This window comes from Bicyclus anynana, chromosome 3, assembly GCF_947172395.1.
Source record: "Bicyclus anynana chromosome 3, ilBicAnyn1.1, whole genome shotgun sequence".
NCBI lineage: Eukaryota > Metazoa > Arthropoda > Insecta > Lepidoptera > Nymphalidae > Bicyclus > Bicyclus anynana.
Genome location: NC_069085.1, coordinates 19,261,854 through 19,267,853, shown reverse-complemented (window position 1 = coordinate 19,267,853; position 6,000 = coordinate 19,261,854).

Genomic DNA, 6,000 nt, shown 5'->3' with positions numbered 1-6,000 from the left:
TTTTTTTAATTTACAAAACGCAGGTTCGATTCCCGGTCTGGGATTTCTTAATTGATTCAGGTCTAGCTGGTGGGAAGCTTCAGCCGTGGCGGTACGTCTTTATCGGTAAGGTATTACCACCTTACCGACAAAGACCGCCAAGCGATTTAGCGTTCTGGTACGATGTCGTGTAGACACAACTCCTAACAAGTTAGCCTACTTCCATCTTAGATTACAACATCACTTACCATTAGGTGAGATTACCATTAGTCAAGGGCTAAATTGTAGAGAAAAAATGGGAGTTTACGTTAAACACAAAACTTAACCCTTATTGTCATCTCAAAATTAATTATTCGTCTTTATCTTCTTATAATTGTATAATTAATAATAATAATTTATAATAATTAATAATATTTCTTTCTATAGTTTGTATAATTTTCTCTCAAAAATATAAAATGTAATTTTTTTAAACTTCAGTAAGAAGAGAAGAGAACCAAATGATTGATATGAGTGAGAGAATCACTGCACTGAAACATACGAGAACGTAAAGTCCTTTACTCTCTTCTGAGATCCGAGTGTTTCGGAGATAAAAGTCGTTTTGTTGCGCATTTCTTAAGTAAAGGCTTTCAAGGAAATGAGTGGGAACAACTATAGTCCTTAAATGCGGAAGCCATTTTTATTAAATTAAAATCAAAAGGGAAAATTTCCTACGGCAATTTATGGCTGGGCATTCAATTTTCTTTTATGAAATGTTTAAAGGGTCGGGCGTTATTTGTTAGGAAACTTTTATATAATGACGGTAGGCGACCAGAATAACCTCGAAATGTACAGAAATAAAAATTTTACGACGCTTTTGAACTGGTGAAGCTGACGTACCTATATATATGTATACTTTCTAGATTCCGAGTAGCTGTATCTAATGTATTTTTTAATGAATAAAAATTAATGTTTATTGTTATTTCGTTATCTGACTTGAAAATGACATGGAAATCAGTAGATTTATTTGGATTTCCATGGAGTTAACTTTATGCCAGTAGATAAATGTAGATTCTACTTTAATAAGATCCACAGAATATGGATATATTTCAGTTGCTGGACGTCTATGCAATGGTCCTGCTGCTTGCATCCAGCGCCTCACTGCGACTAGTAACTCCTTTCCTAATGAAGTGTTTCCCACGACAAGACCGTAATCCTTTTTTTCTGTTTCCGTTTTCTGGGAGCGCAGTGGGGTCTTCTTAAGCATCAAGCTTTGCCAGCGTCCAACTCTCGGAATGCCTCTCTATGGACATGTTCTGCCGGTCACAACTGAAACGAACGTTGAAACCGATGAGGTTTGTAGAACGAGTGTAATCACTCCGAATATCCCCAAGGATGAAACCTCACGTTTATTAAGAGACTTCGTTTTCACCAACAAAGATCATAGTAAAAAGCCATTACATCACCGTGTTACGTAAATAGGTACTATTAGACGAGTGATATAAAAATACAGCATTTTCACCCTGCGGTGCGGAACTCAAAAACGGAGTAAATTAAATATTTCGGTCGAGCAGGCACTGTAAAGCTATACAGTGGAACATTTGTCACAAATGTTTGTGAACATCGGAACTGTGCTTTGTGTCACACATGACACACGATACACGCCGCGGACACATTCAGTTACAGAGCAGCGGTTCACTAAATATAACTAACTGTGTTACGGCGTTCGTACAAAAAATGTTACAAACAAATCATTTGAATTGGACTATAAATGGTCTCTATGAATTTAATTTGCATGTAAAACTGAAACCGTATTACAACTATTTTTTTTATTATAACGAACGAATTTCAAAATAGGAGTTAGTCATTTTATAAAGCAAATTTGTGTAAGCGGTTTAATGTCTGAGACAACCAGTCGGATTGTAAAACATTGTTTGAGTGTGATAGTTATCTCATGAATATTTACATAAGCTTTGAAAATATTAACAAAAACAAAAAGCTAAAGTTCGGCCAACTCTTCCTATTCTGTGGCTAGCGAATAAAAAATGAAACCGAATAGTCTCGGAATTACCAATGAATTTTCCATAGTCAGCTAACAAGCAGAATAATATTGGGATAACTCGCAATTTAGTGATGGCTCCGGGAAGCCAGTTATTTGCTCACAAGGTTAAAAGCGTAATCCTCCTTCGAGAGTTAAACGGCGTTAATTACCTCCTGCCCCCCGGGGCGGCGGGGCGGCGGGGCGGCGGGGCGGCGGGGCGGCGGGGCGGCGGGGGCACAATGCAGCTCAGCTCGGCTTAAGCTGCTATCAATTGCGCCTCACGTTGGCGTGGAGCCAGGAGCAGCTCTTTGACACGGAAATATGCATCGGTTTAAAAGTATATAGACCAATTTTTACCCGATCACGGCAGTGCCAAAACGAAGGGTTATGATTTTAGCAGGTTATGTTTGAACCACTGGATGCATGCGGCTCAAGACAGGGTCTGAAAGTCCCTACAAAATAGCTATGTCCAGCAGTCGATGTCAATCGGCTTATATCAGCGTATGTCTGTATTCTTATGTTCGATAGTAGCCAATACACTGGAAAAAATGGAATTTATTATTCTCGATGTAAATAAATATACAATGATTGTCTTAGCAGCTTATACCTTCACGTACCTACCTAATAATGATAAACTAACAAATATATATAATATTAGTAACATACAAACACAGATATGAGACAGATCTTCCATTTAAATTGTTTTACCCATTGTCATGGATGATAGCAGCAATTCGTCAAGAAACATACGAGTATGTATAATCTAAGCGTAAGTTTTGTCACTTTCTTACTTAGTCTATTGATAACAGGTACTCAATAAATCAAGAAATCGGCCCTAAAAATTTAAGTAAAGGAAAATTAAAACAATTTCTGTTTCCCATAAAGAGAGAAAAGATAAAATAAAATGTTAATTCTTTCCAGCATATTGTAAAAGATTCGTTTCGGCTTAATTTCGTATAATGAAAACTCTTCACTGAAAGCGCTCTTATAATTGAGGCTTTAGCGGAGTTTACAGCTGAAAAAGAATGAACAAAGCCTAAAAGCTGGGATGATTAAGTATTAATAAAAACAATACTCAGGCTCAGTCCACAAAAACGTAAAAGCAGGAGTAAATGGTGCCTGAAATATACCTGAATTATATCAAGGCGAGAGCCTTAGAGATCGTAAAAGATTTACGATAAGCAGCCATCGTTGAGTCACTGCTCCACTGGAGCCAAAGCAGTGCTACTGCGATGTTTTATAGATAATAAATTATATCATCTAACAAAACAAAAACTTTAGAATCGAACAATTTGAAAAAAAAAAACAATAGATTAGCCAAGCCAAAAAAACCCAAATTAGTACAAAAACACACAATCTTTTTTCCTTACTTTGTGTTACATACAAGAAGGTTTTATACAATTATTATTTGGAGCTAATGAAAATAAAGCCACTACAATGTTGTTTCAACTTACGCTCTACATATCAACCAATTGGAACTGTATAAGTACAAATTTCAGTATTTCCGGTTTACAGAGAAAAAAAAATCAACTTTTTTTTGTTACACATCTTTATCTCTGAATATCTCGACTTTAATATTATTCTTTTGGCAAAGTAATACATTTATACAAAACCGTCAGGCCGCCTTACAAAAGATACTTCGCCAATATAGGTCAGGAGCTAGTATTAAAACTCAACCTTGAGTTTTAAAAGTACAGTGGTCGGCAGGAAAAGCTGCACGGAACTTAGCGAGGCGAGAGGAATCCCGAGATCGTAAAAGATAAGTAATCTGTGCGCCGAACAAAAGAATGCACTAAACGTGAACGTTCGGCGGCTGAGCGCTGGCCTGCCGTTGAGCGCGCCAGTTAGCGAGTTATCTTGTTACACTCTCGTTTTGTAATGAGAGTCTTGTAACACAGGGTCATAAACGATAAGACCACCGTTTGTATTTATTTTAAAATCTTTAACCACAATATGTCCGAAAAAGTGTTACCTGATTACGTGGATTTCAAAAGATGGTGCCTATGTTCATTTCCTATTAATTTCGCATCATCGTGCTTAGGCATTTTGTTTAGTTGTAAATTTTAACGAAACAAAAATCTATGACATAAGGAGCATATTCTTGGCAAATATGTTTTAACATTACATCTCAGCATACTTTCCATTAGGTATGTTTATAGAAAATCTAAAGCCTATCCGTCAACTGAGAAAATCTCTTTTTTTTACTCGTAGGTACGTAGATAGCGACAATGTCTGACTCTGTCATTACTATCACTATGAGGTACCTAGTAATGCACATGACCTGTACGACTTAACTTGCTCTCAAACTCCAGACTGCTATATTTATATTTTTCGGCCATTCGGTCTAGCACATTTACAAAGTAAAGCCTCTACCCCGCGTGTATCTGCTTAGAGCCGAATCTCACAGAGCGAGGCTAAACGCTGTTAAAGAAACTACAGCTCAGTTGCCGTGAAAGGGTTTTACGGTTACTGCGACGGCGGGAGTTTTGTACAATTTTATACAAGACTTGCTTTAAATGCTTACTTTTAATCCCATTCGAGGAATTTATGAAAAGGTCCGCGCGACCATATTTTGGTAAAAAGCTTAAGCGTAATCTTCCTGTCCACTGAACGAATGAATGGATTGAATGAACGAATGGAATGAACAGATTAAATGAATTAATATCGTTCTCTGCACGGTGCGTTTGCGCGAAGCTGCTCCCGCGAGAGGTGTTCTGTCATTGTTATCGAGTTAATCAACGTCTCCTAGCGAGGTATAGAGATTTGATTTTTTCATAAATTACTCCTTAACTACAATTTTACCTAATGATTTTGTTAGGAGGAAGATGAAAATCCACACTCCTTTCAGTTCCTACACGACATCGTACCGGAACGCTAAATCGCTTGGCGTTACGCCTTTGCTGGTTGTTTAGTCATCACCATAAGCAACTTATTTCGAAGGCCCTCTGCAGTCTCAAGAAAATAACTCTTTTATAGAAGAGAATACTTTGGAGCTCAGGAACACTTTCACAATAGCGAGGCGAGTTGTAATATTTTTCAATACAATCAAATTTTAATTTTTTTATTAAACGTGACTAATGGTTTAACTTGCACTCCGAGGCCTGGGAGTGTTTGAAAAATATTTGTTCCTGTTTTGATTCCTGCACTCCCGACCTCAAAACATCGAATCCAAGACCAAGGCACAACGCACACCAACTACCGGAGCAACGAGACCGTCATCTGCGAAGATGTAAAATACAAACGAAATAGCAGTTGTATGTAAAGCGATATTTCAATATCAAATCGACACAAAAGAGAGCGAGCTGCGAACTTCGCATCAGGCACGAAAGTATGAGTCCGAATGAGACTGTGTGCATTTCAAACTCGGTTATCCTGTGTCATCCTTTGTACAAGGTTTGTGGGCGATAGAACTAGTCGCCGGTAGGGTTGCCACAACCGCTACTCTGACTTTACAATAACAGAAAAACTCTTTCTCAAACTTTACCAAGCTTAATACTTTTACCAAGACTACGCTTATGATTATTATAACCAAGTATTCCTAACAAAATATATGGGAGTGGTCTTGGATTAACATATAGATTAATCACACCCGAAATAAAGCATGGTTAATGCTACATTTCTGAGAAGCTGATGGATGAACTGAATTGGACTTGGCTGGTATTTGGAAATAATTTGTGGAAAACCTAATTCCATACGAAGTCGCGGGTATCAGCTAATATCAGAATAAATACATAGCTTATCTTCTCCATATATGTAATGTGTATATTACAGGTTCATGTAGGCACATACTAAGCCAAGCAGCCAAGTATTTACAAACTACTTTTTCGTTATTACGAGCTCTTTTACAAATTATGATCTAATTTCTGGTGTTTAAGTTAAGTCTAATTTCTAGATGTAATGCTAATTTCTGGTAGATTTCCCAGGAGTACTCCTGTGTGCCAACCCTAGCAGGCGCCGAGCCGCGCCCCGCTCACTGAATAATGCAACAAAATGACTATTTCATA